The 13991-nt window shown below is 36.4% G+C and overlaps 1 protein-coding gene across 1 annotated transcript in view; it reads right to left on the reverse strand.

Annotated features, from left to right (window-relative positions):
* LOC105362159 (E3 ubiquitin-protein ligase Rnf220) overlaps positions 1–13991 on the reverse strand; it is a 132606-nt gene that overhangs the window by 87894 nt on the left and 30721 nt on the right. The gene's annotated exons all lie outside the window — the stretch shown is intronic.

Raw genomic sequence — 13991 nt, forward strand, 5'->3', positions numbered from 1 at the left:
TATGACGGAGTTTATTATTAATTCTAATCTCGTTTAAAAGAATTGTTGGGATTAAATGGAAAAGAGAAGGAGAAAGAAAAACACTGGGCGAGCGAGTGAGTTGACGAATGAGTATAGGAGTGAGAGAACGCGTGTATATATTGTGTGCGTGCGTGTCCGGGTGTACGAGTGAGAGGGAGAGAGAGAGAGAGATGTAAAAGAAGAGTTGGCGAGTTGCAAACACACACGCATACGGGATTACCAAGGGGATCAAATGTTCACGTGACAACGGTTATCTCGTATGATATCCAAGTTTCTTTTTCATGCCGCCGCCACTCAGGCCTCGGGCTTTATTATGATCCCATATAGATATCGTCATACTGTCATTACACGGCCTGACTTCCCGTCAGCGGCTGACTTTATTGCTTTTTAGCGAACGCGACGCGCACGTGCCGGACGCTAACCTGCGGCGTTGCATCTCTCTTACTTTTTCCCGCTTCCTTCTTGCCTGCTTCGCGTGCCTGTTTAACTGTTTGTTTATGTGTGTTACGCTCAGCCAATACGCCTGTGCGCACAAATTGTTTTTTGTCCGTTTGTAGGAAGGCTTTTGAGATTATTTGATTTTTTTTATTAGATAAGATACCGCTTGGAGAATCTCTGATGAACTTTATATTGAAGGGTCAAGGGAGTATTAAGATACTCAGCCTTTTCACAACACCATACGATTTATTAAAATACCAATAAAATTACATGTTCCGGCTACGGGGGATGGCACACGGATAATATTTACATTGTCCATTCGGAATTTATAATATTTGAATGCGAGAGTAATAAGTTTTCTCGTATGAATTATTGATTTGTTTAGACAACTTCAGGGCCATATTACTTTGTCAGGACTTTGCCAGTTTCTCAATATCTCATTGAATCGTCATTATAATTTCTTTTCGCGACTATTAATTTTATTTGAATATAAATATTATATAGTATCTCTTATTCACTTTGAGTTTATTAATTTTCAAAATTATCTAAAATTTGTTTGAAAAAATTTTTATTGTGCGCATTCAAGAGGCACACTTTTAAAAAACAAATACTCATAATATTGAGGAAATTGACACATCTACAGTAATCGAATACATCTTACTCCACTCATATTAACATATTTATATATCAATTTTTCAATTTTTCAATCGATGATTAATAACAAACTTCATTGAAAATTTGACGAGCCATACGTGAAATAAAATTATTTTTAACTTTACACTGTGATAAACCTTGAGTGTATGATAAATAATTCGTCATTGATAAGAATATAGCTGTCGATACAATTAATAATTGAAGTTGCCATTCGGAAACACATTGACGAAAATTAAAAGTAATTTTTAACGGTAAAACAATAATTCATCAAAAGTAGCATAATAGATCAGTGATTGTAAGAAAATATTTTAATGTATATATTTACTATTTCTACTGTAAATATTTACTTTATGAAGTTATTCCGTATGGGAAAAATGTATTTTCAAAAAAACAAAAACAACCAAAGCTGCTTTCCTTACGTTTCATGCAGCACACTTAATCGCGTATATGAAAAGCGTAAAATAATATTTTTTTTTTCGTCTTTCTTTTTCTTTTCGTTCTCAAATTATTTCACAGGGATAAGTTATAAAAAAGATCATGGAAAAAAATAAAATATTTGAAATGTTTGTTAATTGAAATATACTTCAAGTAAGAATGAGTTAACGTGTATCCGCGTGAAAAATGAATCAAATATTGAGAAAGTGTGCATGGAAAGATTATGAAGAATTATTGCAGGAAAATGTACATTCTTTTACGTGTAAAAATACCTAATAGCTAATTATTTGAGCCTTTAATCCATTTAGGATATTTATAAATAACCGAGAAAACAAAAATTGAATTAATTGAATCATTAGATTAATTGGCTTCTGTATAATTACGTTGACTAATTTTGTACTGAAGCATTATACGTTTTGTCAACAGAAATATCGGACTGTCCATTATTTTAACGCAGGAATCCTAACTATCGATCGACGTAAAGAAACAAACGAAAGAAAAGCTTTTTGCGACAAATCAGTAAACCACTGAACCAATAACCTCATCAAGCATTGGCCACTATCGTTTCCTCGTGCGCGCAATTTTAAATCATTCGATACGTCTGCAAACGTACATTAGCCACCAGTGAATTTGTTTAATGCAATGTTCAAGTTACGTACACCGACCATTACGAATAACAATATACGACCATCAGCGAGATTAAAATATCATGAATCGAATTTAGATTCATGACAATCGACGATTAATTTTAACGCACTTGCCTCGTAATGAAAAATTCCAGCAATTCCAAGCGATTAATATTTTGCATTCTCATGGCAAGAACGCCCACCCCAACATATGTAAGCAAATATAACCGCATCAATTGGCAAATCCATCGCCAAATATCTCCGCTCTTCTCTAACTTGGCTCGCTTATAAGCATCGAAGCACGGAGAAAATAATATATGATGGGCGGCTTGATTGACACGCCCGAAGCGAGATTGAAGGCAAACTCGAGCGGCGCCTGCTACAGCAAACGCTCCTGACTTTGTCAATTCCCATCCCCGTGGCGAGGGCCGCTTACGAGCCCAGCGCCACTGTCACTAAAGCACTTCACGCTAATTAGCAGCGGTCCGCGCTACCCGAGATCGTGATTTTCCTGATAATCGGGAATTACACGCTGGCGAGGCTACGGCGTTAATTGCTCACTTGGCCGCTCGATTTCTCGGGGCAGAGCCACAAGCGAGGGACCCTGGCTACTTGGAGCGCGAGGGTACAAAAAGGAGTCGCGCTGAGCGAAGTATGGCCGGCCGATGAATTATTCAAAGTGTCTCGACGCTCTCCTTAGACGGATTCTACCTCTAAGCCCCCTCCGTAGGGGCTAACCGCCGCCCCGCCCCCGCTACCGCGGCCCCACCCATCGGCCTTTTTTGCCAGCACGGTCAGTAGAAGGGTCCGTGGCGATGTTTTTTGCCGCTCGGATTAAGATCGCACAGGTGCGGCCATCTACGGGCGACCGGTCGAGTGCCGCCCGGACGCGCCACGCGCATCCCGCCCGCGATTTAGTGCTTCCCGAGGGCTCTAAACATTTCCACTGGATTTTACCGCGAGGGCAATCGTTATTATGCGCGAACGTCGGGTGAAAAAGTTTCGCGAGGGCAATACGCCGTGCGAGCCTCATATTTTATTTATCGCTCGGCTGGTGAACGAGAACGTTTCAATCCCCGTTCTCTCGCCCCTTTTTACCGCCGTCTTAGTCGCTTCTTGTCCTTAAGCTCAGGACTAGGCGACGCGGCTGAGAGGATCCGATGGTACTTTTTCGGCCGTAGACTCGTTTCTCGCATCAGCGTTGCACGCGTTCGCGTTGCATTATCTCAAAAGTCGCATGGAAAATGCGTGGAGCGCAATATATATTTTTTTTTCTTTATAAAGGACAGGAGGCTAGTCAGTGGATAATGTCGAGCAGACTATTGGATTTCGAGCACCAAGCCAGTTGAGTTGATTTTGTATATAATAGAAGAATTAAAAATATCATTTTCTTCAAAAGACCTGCCAATATTAGTAATACTGAATAATTTATTAGATATTAATGTGTGCGATAGACGATAGCTGTCTGTCTGTTTTGAGAGCATTGATCGAGGATACGCAACGCGGGATGATATAAGTTTTTATGAAATTGAGGTGCGTACGCTCGATTAAAGGCAAATCTGATGAAAAAACTCTGATTTTTTTTACATCGCCTTAGAATTTATAATTTCCATTTATGCTCGTAGTAGGATGAAAGGTCAATGTAAAATTACAAGTACTTTTAAATAACATTACGATAATTATAAAAAATATTTGTAAGAAATTTAATATAATCGCAGCGCTTTCGATATTCCAAAATAAAGTATAGGCGTTTTTTTTATTTATAACACACGTATCATATAATATTTATGTTCATTTAAATTTATATTTTGGTAAAAAATCAATAATTAATTAAAGCCTTTTTCATTTACGCAAATGGTTGCTTGTAATTATAAAATTCATGAAATACAAAATTGCTTTTTTCCTGAAAGTCCGTAGTATAATTTTTATATCGACAATCGACTGCTCTTTTTTTTTTTTTTTTTTTTTTTTTTTTTTTTTTTTTTAATCAAATGATTATATCAAAGATAATTAATTATAAATTTACCTACGTTTAACATAAAATAAAACTGAATATGTAATTTTTATTTCAACCATTCAAATCGAATTTATTTTAGTAATAATTTCGTATTATAATGTTATCGTCTACCATTTTATTTAATAATAAGCAATAATTTGGCTAATTTTCAATAGGTAATTAATTTTATACGACTCTTATAAACTCTTACTTCTCTATTAAAACAATTATTTATAGGATTAGGGGTGAAATAAAGCTTGAGATGTATAAAATTATTTCTTGTTAGATAAACAATAGTAGAGATAAAGGAGAAAATTCAATTAAATAAACTAAAATTTATTCCGTAATTCATTAATAGAAATTTAAAAAATGTACCTCCAAAAATATAAGTATTTTATATAATTATCATCAAATGATATTTATAAAGTTTGAAGTTACTTTCATAATGTTAAATCTTTGTAAACAGAAAAAGAATGAAGATAGGTATTTGAAATCAATTGCTCATAAAAAAAAAAAAAAAAACGTATTGTCGTATCTGTTAAATGTAGTAGATTTAGAAAATTAACAGTGAATAATTCAATTCTCTATTATGAAATTAATAAATAATATTAATTTATCATTATTGACTATGAAATTATAATTATTAACGATTAAATTGTAAAGATACAATGCTAATGGAGTATATAAATTTACAAATATATTTAACAATATATTATAAGTATATAATTTATAAATTATAGTACATGAATTATGCGTATACAGACGAATATATATATATATATATATATATATATATATAACGAAGACAAAAAGAAATCAATCGATTTTTTTGTTACGGATATTTTATTTATAATTGGTATTACAATATAAGTGAAATTAAGTATTTATCATCGCATAATCGAGAAGTTACTCTGTCTGATTGTCCATTTACACTCATGCATGATTATTTATTTATTAACTCCTAATATAAATAAAATAATTAAAGGGGATATAAAATCGTGCCTGTATAAATTTTGTAGTTTTTTACGAAAATAAAAGAGAAAGAAAAAATCGATATCGAGGAGTAGTTAAATTACGTGGAAGATCGTAAAAATAAATGTACTAAACCAATTATACGCTCTCGTTGAAATGGTTGTGAATGGAATTTCCGAAATATTTTGAAGATTATAATAGTTTAACGCTATTAAATATACACGATTCACTTAATGCTAATGGAGAGAGCAAGAAGTAAAACAAAGTCACGTAAGCATCCAATAAAGATATTGCTAAGTAATATATCGATAAAACCAATAATAATAATAATAATAATAATAATAACAATAATAATAATAATAATAATGATAATAATAATAATGATAATAATAATAATGATAAAGAGTGGGCACAGGTGAAATAATTCTAATTTTCATGAAAAATATAATGATATAGGCGCGATGGCTTTCCAAAAAGATTTTCAAACGATCTCAAACGACTAGGGCACTATTTCTTATTATAGAAAGATTTTGAATAAATAATAGAGTTGACAAACGAAACGTTAAATCCAATTCAATAATACACTTTCGCAAGGTAATAGACCGATTTAACGAATGTTCGAAATACATAAAGAATTCCCTAAAAATAGCCTTGTCCAACAAGTACAGTGCCTTCCCCCATTGAAGCCCCGCATAATTTACATAAGCATTTGTGTTTTAAGAATCTTTTAACATACAAACATAACACTGTGTATCGCTCGGAGGGCCGACTTAAAATGTCAAGTGTATTTACCTGGTGCGGTTCGTGCACAATGCGAGCGGCCGGAGCTAAGAATGCGAGACGCTCGCGACGGAAGCCGAAGTACAGAAGGCAAAGGGCCCGATGACGTCGGTAAGGGGGCATCGACGAGGCGGGAGGAGGGGGACACTCGCTTCCATTGCGGCGGCGTTTTAACCGGCTCGGTACGCCGCAAAGTCATGCCGATTCGATCAGCACTATTATTATTATTGCTGTTGTTGTTATTCTTGGTATTATTGTTGTTGTTGTTTTTTTTCGTCGTCGTAGTCGTCGTCGTCGTTGTTATCATTATTATCATTAGCATTATCGTCCTTATTGTTATTATCACTATTATTATTATTATCACTATTATCATTATTATTATTATTGTTATCATTATTATTATTATTATTGTTATTGTTGTTGTTGTTGTTGTTGTTGTTGTTGTTGTTGTTATTATTATTATGGCGAGAAGCGGAAAAATGAGAGGAGGCCGGCGAACGCTAATCTATTCCGTAATCGATTCGATCGCGTGCTAACCCCGGAAACAAGAGCGACGCGCACCTCGATAATTACCGTCCCGAGGTGAATCGCAATCGACGCACGTGCGACGATATACGCTAGCGGCGCTTATCATGTCAAAGAACAGCGATTTTGCTGTTATTGTTGGCGCGCTCGTGAACGGAAGGCGTCCAACTGTTGCGGTGGAAGGAAATTGGACCATATGATTTTACTTTTATGTGATCGAACTAGAAAATGTTCGATGGCGCGGGTGACTGCCCGTGATGTATTTCGTTTAGCTTGCGATTGATGCGCCGATCATTAGCAGATTATTTGTAGGAAACATTGTAGGATGCATTGTGAGCATGAGTTTTAATTTCAATTGCTAGATTGTCAGAGAGTTTAACAATGTAGATGAGGGTTTAGTGGCAGTTTCAATTATTAAATGCTCTTCCGCGGTAAGTGGTTTACAAAAAACTTGCATTCTGACAACATATTCGACGAATGTAGTGGCTTCGTTTTACAAAATTACGCAGTAATTTTCGACCGTTTAATTATTAGATTTCTCGTGGATGATGATTTGTCCACTTTATAAGCCTCTTTTGACAAGCGCTCGCAAGATTATTAAAAATAAAGAAGTTAATGATTATCGGCTATTGTACGACGCGTGGTTATTCTTAAATATTCGTAAAATTTAAATGCAACATTTACCGATGATAATATCAATATAATATAATGCCAACTAGGAATTATAAACGCCATTGTCAGGAACATTTTCCGACTGACTAACAGAAATTATATAATGTCACTGCCTGTTAATAACTGGATATTCCAGCTAAATACCTCTAGGTTTTTGACATTGCCTACAATTTATTCATTTAAGAAATTATCGTTAAATTCACTTTATATTGCATTAGAAACATAATTATAAAATATTAATAGCCGAAACAAAATGGAAACTAATTAACTGGATTGTAATTTAAAACAAAAATAATTAGAACGACTAAACAAATTTAGGCCTTATAGTTTTAGTATTATAAAAAACAATACGACAAAGTTTCACATGTCAGTGTAAATAATAATAAGATTGTTAATATTTTGATCAAGATCAAGAATAAACTTTATGATCAAAAACATTATGATTTAGAACTTTAAAATATAAAATTTATATATAAAATATTATCTACAAAAAAAAAAAAAAAAAAGGTCAAATTTTTAAGTCAAAATTTTGCTAAAGAACTAACGAAAATATTAACAAATTTTTACAACTCCTATTTATGTTGGTACGCGTGCATACGTGTAACTATGTACAATAATAATTTATTTTCAATATTTATAATGAATATATGCGCCACAGCAGTTTAATGACCCTCAAATAATGCTCCTCAAAAAAGAAAGAAGAAAGAATCCATGATTATAGGAGAGGCCTTCTTCAGATACCCAACGTCTTATTAATAATAAAATAGAAAACACTTTTATTAATAATTATAAAACTGTGCAGAATAATTTGAAAACGTTAATGCTAAGTTATTGGTAAAGTAAAAGTTTTATAAATCTTTGGGTGAAATGTAATTTAAAGGACTTATATTAAAAATACTCTAAGCTATTAGAAAGAATTATACTTTCGTGTAAATCGATAGACAGTAGAATTGAAAAAGGAAGTGCGCTAATCATTTTCCCTCCCCATAATTGATCGTGAATTACATTTTTAATAGGCGTTAAGCCACGATTTAAGTTAAATCATCAAATGCTTGAGAATCAAATCTATGGGCGACGTTACCCCTTGATAATAAGGGACGTTATTGTTAGGCGAAGTCGAAAAATACTACCAGGGTGAGGAGAGAGCGAGAGAAGAGTTGCCGTGCGCGAAAGTATAGCCCAAGATTCTCAGGCTCTTCATATTTCAGGCAGTTTGATATTTCATACAGAGCGACAGAGAGAGTGAGAGAGAGAGAGAGTGAGAGAGAGAGAGAGTGTGTGAGAGAGAGAGTGTGAGAGAGAGTGAGAGAGTGAGTGAGATAGAGAGTAAGAGAGAGAGAGAGAGATATATATATATAGAGAGAGAGAATTGTGAATGAGTGAGTGAGAGGGGTCTGAGGATGACGAGGTGAAGGAGGAGGAGGAGGAGGAGGAGGAGGAGGAGGACGAGGCGGAGGAGGACGAGGAGGAGGATAGGGAGGGGAGGGGAGCGCATAGATAGACCCTCCAGTGTCAGCGATATTGCTATGGAGTATAAAACAAAGTAGGATGGCTGGCAAACAGAGTGCGGTTTCGCGTCCGGCTACTTCGGGGCTTCACCGATCGCTACTGATACACATATTCGTCTGCATCGCCTGCCCTTGTAGCCCCTTGCAACCCCTCCCCAGCCCCGTGTTATCGTAAACAGCTCGTGTACGCCACCCTCATGTGTTTCTGTGCAGGCGCAGCAGCATCGCGGCCTCCCGTCAATGTCTTCATTGTCCACGAGCGTGAGAATTCGCCAAGTCTCCTGCCCGCCCGTAATTGTAAGCCTTCGAGCGTTAACACGACGACCTTATTCTCAGCCAAGGAACACAAGTAAATTAATGCATTTACGGTATCGTGTTGCATTCTGCTTGGGGAATGTCCGAAGGCGCTAAGATGACGCGGTGGGACGTGGGGCGAGAGAGGGGAACTTTGCGTCAAAGAAGCTCTTTATTGACGATAATGGAGTCATTAGTGATCGAAATGATCAATGCTGCTGAATAACAATTTTTCCCATTATTTATAAGTACAGCGCGATGAAAAGTTAAACGGGAAATATTTGGGCGCGTGGGCATGTAATCAAGCATGACAAACGCATGTACGTAGGGTGATTCAAAGTATATACAAGTAATCAATTGCATAAATCTATCATCGTGTACGAATGATACGTAATAAAAATAAAAACAACAATCCCTGTCGTAAGCCGATAAAGACTCGGCGAAATCGTTAATTATTCAATAATTAAAACTTGTTTTACCAAATCACGGGCTACGTAAAAAGCATCTCATCTTCATGGATTCCCATTCATCTTTCAATCTATAGGAATGCGCTATATCTATATCTAGTCGTTCTCAATTATTCCACGCATCCTACGAAATAGGCGGCAACTGAAGATGGGTGCGAGAGAGAGAGAGAGAGAGAGAGTAGAAAGTACAAGGGCCGCTTATGGGATTACATCAGGTATTAGCAGACTAGAGCTTGTTCCCCTGGTTCTTCTACTACAGCTGTTGAAATCCTTGATAAGCTTCATCCTCTACAGGTATTCGGCGATTTCGTCACTGATATATATATATACCTACAAATATATCTACACATAAAATCCAATATATTCAAATTACGCTGTTTTAAGATGTTTCAACATTGAAGACGCTGTATAACCGATACACGTAAGACAAATGTGAGCCGCTGAAAATAATTCGTTGTGTAAATTACGTTTCGCGACGTTTAAGAGAAATTGATATTCTTCATCGATGTCGCAAAATATGCACGTATTATAAAAGTAAATTTGGTGCTTTAACGGCAGTATTAATTCAACGTAATCTATCTCATAAAACATAAAGTGGATTATTCTCTTGAATGCCAGGATAAAGTAATAATAGGAGCGAGATCTTTTCTATTTGAGAACGGAATAACGCACATAGTAAAATTTAATGAAATAACCGAGTTTAGATATTACAAATATTGCCACCACTTTGATTTTGTTTTTGCTGCTGCTACTACTGTTGCTCCTGTTGCTCCTGTGGCTTCGATCATTGCTGCTGCTGCTGCTGCTGCTGCAAACGTTATTAATGTTGCTACTGCTTACATCCGCTACTACTACTACTTTTACTGCAACACCACTACAGTCCGGAATGATTTACATACGCTTACGTGCATACTTTTCAAGATTAAATGATAAAAGAAGCGAGCAAAAGTCAAGTGTCCTGTCTATCTTTTTGATCCGAAATTTTTGAGAGCGGCTACAAATTACCTCGGCAATAAGTATGAGGGATAGCTAACTGCTGTTAGCTTTTCTGATACTTTCAAGGACTCAAGGATCGGCAGAAGAGATCCCGGAAGAGATCCCCGGTCGAGCTCTAGTTTCGCGTGTATGCAAGAAGATGCGTTTGCACGCTTGAAGGAATCGAGAATGGCGCGTTTATTTCGCCACTTAAATCACGGCGGCTCGTTAAACTAAGCGCTCGCACGCACAGAATCTTCCTCTTCCTTTTCTCCATTCCTTTCTCCAGCTCAGCCACGTCCCTTCCCGACCCTTAACGAGGACATTTTTCGTCCGTTAAATACTCGACGGGGGTGAAGCTGACGTGGCTGTAGCCGGTGTCTTGATGTGTATATATATTTTTTCTCTTCGCAAAGAGCGGCGGAAGAGTGGAGAGGACCGATCCCTCCGAGCGGACACAAGAGGCGGAGTAAATAGCGTGGCAATCGATCCACTGAAGGAGATTAATATAAAGACGATGAATACGCTAAGATTTAAAGAAAGGTATATATACAGTATATACATACGTAAATCGTATGCGCGTACGTACGCACACGCACAACACAAACAAACAAACAAACATACGAACGGTGTATTCATTACACGCAGTGTGGTTGAGCGCAAAGGAAACCGTGCGAGAAGTAGAGAATTAGTGTCACTTACCGTATGCCCGACATTAATGCTTTTTAATGATTTTAAGATTTATGAACTCGCAACATTGACGAATCGGAAGGCATAAACGAAACTTCTTTTTCGTTTATTTTAATCTATTCAGCATGATGATGTATAAGGCGATAAGCAATAAATGGATTATCTGTACATATGAGTTACGGAACGTATAAGATCGAGGTACCACGGAATTAGATTCGTGATTCCCCTTTATTTCATATGCTTTATTATGTTTTTTTTTGTGTGCATTAAGTCGGTAAGCTGAAGTAAAAGTTTGAAAGTATTTCAGGTGAATAAGTTGTGTGATTAATGATAGTAAGGACTTCCGAACAAACGGTTTAGTTCCTCTAATTTTTTTTTTTTTTTTTTTTTTTGTAAAGTCAAAGACACCTATCATTTATCTTATCAATTGGAGATTACATTTTTGTTCGTGTGTAAATCTGAAATTCTTCTTTTTTTTTTTTTTTTTTTTTGCTATTGTTGCATATCCTTTATTCATCGACCAAGATGAGTTTTCAAAAAAAATTTTAATAACAATTTCTTTAATCCAATAACGATCTTAAGCATCTATAGAGTCAATCATTAATCTTGGCTTATATAGTTCACACGTAATTAGCAATATAATTTAATCCCCAAAGATGTGAGTTATTGAGTGAGAAATACCTATCGAGCGTGTTAATTGTGATTTTTAAGTTTTGCGTAGAATTATTTTATGAAGTTTTAATGACTTGATACTATGAGCAACGTACAACGAATAGCCAACTTGTGAATATAAAAATACTTCTAGTTAGAAAATCAATCAAACTAGCATTGCATAGACGAAACGCTAAACATAAAACGCAATATCTATCTCGCACTACTGTACGTTGTTGCGGGAGCATGAAAATAAATATACCATAGGGGACATTTTTTTGTATAAATTGTTCGCTATAATCTCATCGAAGCATCTAATTAAGCTACACTGTTGCTGAAAACAGTAGGACGACATGCCAGGATTGTAAGATTCGATTGGACAGGCGCGCGCGCGCGCGCGCCCGCCTTTGTACAAATTCGCGAGTCGTTGCTTTAAGCCTCTTCGGCTCGACTCGGCCCGGCGGCAGTCACAGTAGTCTCGAGTTGTTATAGCTTGTAAGACTTTGTTAAGCCTATGTTGTCAGAGAAAGATATATGTGTGTGCGTGTGCGCGCGCGCTGGCATATACGTATATAATGAAAGTGAGGGAGGGAGAGAGAAGGGTCGATGGAAGAAGTAGCGGAGGGACGCCTGAGTGCCTGCTAATCCAAGATTTATCTCGCGCTCGCTTGTTCTTTCCGAGAAAACCAAATCCATGCGACGATTTAACCTAACCTGCTCATTGCTAACCCGCATTTTTCTATTGCTTCTGTCTCTCGTTTTTGCCCCTTTGCTCATCTCTTTCGTACTCTCCGTCTTTCTCTCCCTTGCGAATTTGAACTGCCTCGTTAAAAAGGTGTATCAAAATTTAAATTATAAAAAATATAAATAAATAAATAAAAAAAATCGACCTTTCGTTACGTATTTTTATAAAGTTTTAAAATAAAAAAAAGCTGCTGCTAAATAGCTAGTGAGAGGTTGTAAATTTAGCTATGTCAAACTGCCTTTCACGAAAGTTAATCTGGCTATACGTTAAAATATGGTATCCGTGAACAACTTAAAAACTTGATCACTTAATCGGCATAAAAATTGCATTATTTCGTTGAGTAATGACGATTCCTTGGTATTCTATTTGTCTTATAAACATTGGTTTATTATGTATCATGTTTTTAATTAAATTTAATATGCCTATTATTAGAGCAGTTATTAAAGGTGGAAGAATTTATCCTTTTAGACTTTTGGAATTTAATAAATTACAATGTATTATCTAGACCTAATCGTATTCGTTCTATTATAAAATTATTATAAATTGAGGTTACTATTGCAGGATAATATGACTAATAGATAAAAACAAAGGAGAATAGGACATGTTAGAGCATATAGGTAAAGTGGAAGGCTCGACTCTTGTACGCAGCCAGAAACTAAAAGAGAAGATAGTAGAGAAAGAGAGATAAGACTAGAACAGAGTATCTTTTCTCAAGAGATGCATTATTCATGCTGCGGGAGAAAATACGATATGATCCAATATGTGGCCTCTCTCTCTCTCTCTCTCTCTCTCTCTCTCTCTCTCTCTCTCGCTCTTTCAGTCTATCGGTCTCGTTCACACTGTCTTTCTTTCGGGTTTTGCAAGTACCTACATAGAGAGGCCAAAGCCCCTGCTAAGCTGCTGAAAATTGCTACTCGAATTTTCGCGTAATTTACGGATAGGCAAGATCTCATTTTCTTCCAACGACGTCCACATATAAGAAGTCTGATGGATTTTTAATTCACGGCCAAAGAAGAAAAAACGACAATGTGTAATATATCCTCTCATCTAACGCATCGACGCAAATCTTATTTATCATATTTTAAAGGATTAATAATTCGAGCTTTGCTCAACATCTAAAATGCCCACTAAGTATTGAAATATTCTTTATGAAAATGGCAAATTTTCCCCAAAAATAGTGTATACTTACCGGAACGAAGGAGCTGTTGCGATAATACAATATTAAGTACGTGTCCCGTACCTAACAAACGACACTATGGAAAATGGAAATTCAAATTTGCTAATATATAATAATATACGAAATGTAAAAGCAGCAGTATAAAATCGCAGCGCAAGTGCGTCGCCAGTTTAAACGCGATTATAAAATGTTCGTCGACGTGGCGGTGGTGATGGTAGTGTGTGTGTGGGCGGAGGGGGGGGGGAGAAAATCGGTTAGGAGCCGGTTTTACGAGCAGGGAGAGTGCACGCGGCTACAAAAGACACACACGTTGCACGAATCTCAAAAGTCGAGCTAAAGAGCGCTTTAGAAATTTATTTGCGCGC

The sequence above is a fragment of the Ceratosolen solmsi genome, unplaced genomic scaffold (assembly GCF_000503995.2).
Source record: "Ceratosolen solmsi marchali unplaced genomic scaffold, CerSol_1.0 scaffold35, whole genome shotgun sequence".
Taxonomy (NCBI): domain Eukaryota; kingdom Metazoa; phylum Arthropoda; class Insecta; order Hymenoptera; family Agaonidae; genus Ceratosolen; species Ceratosolen solmsi.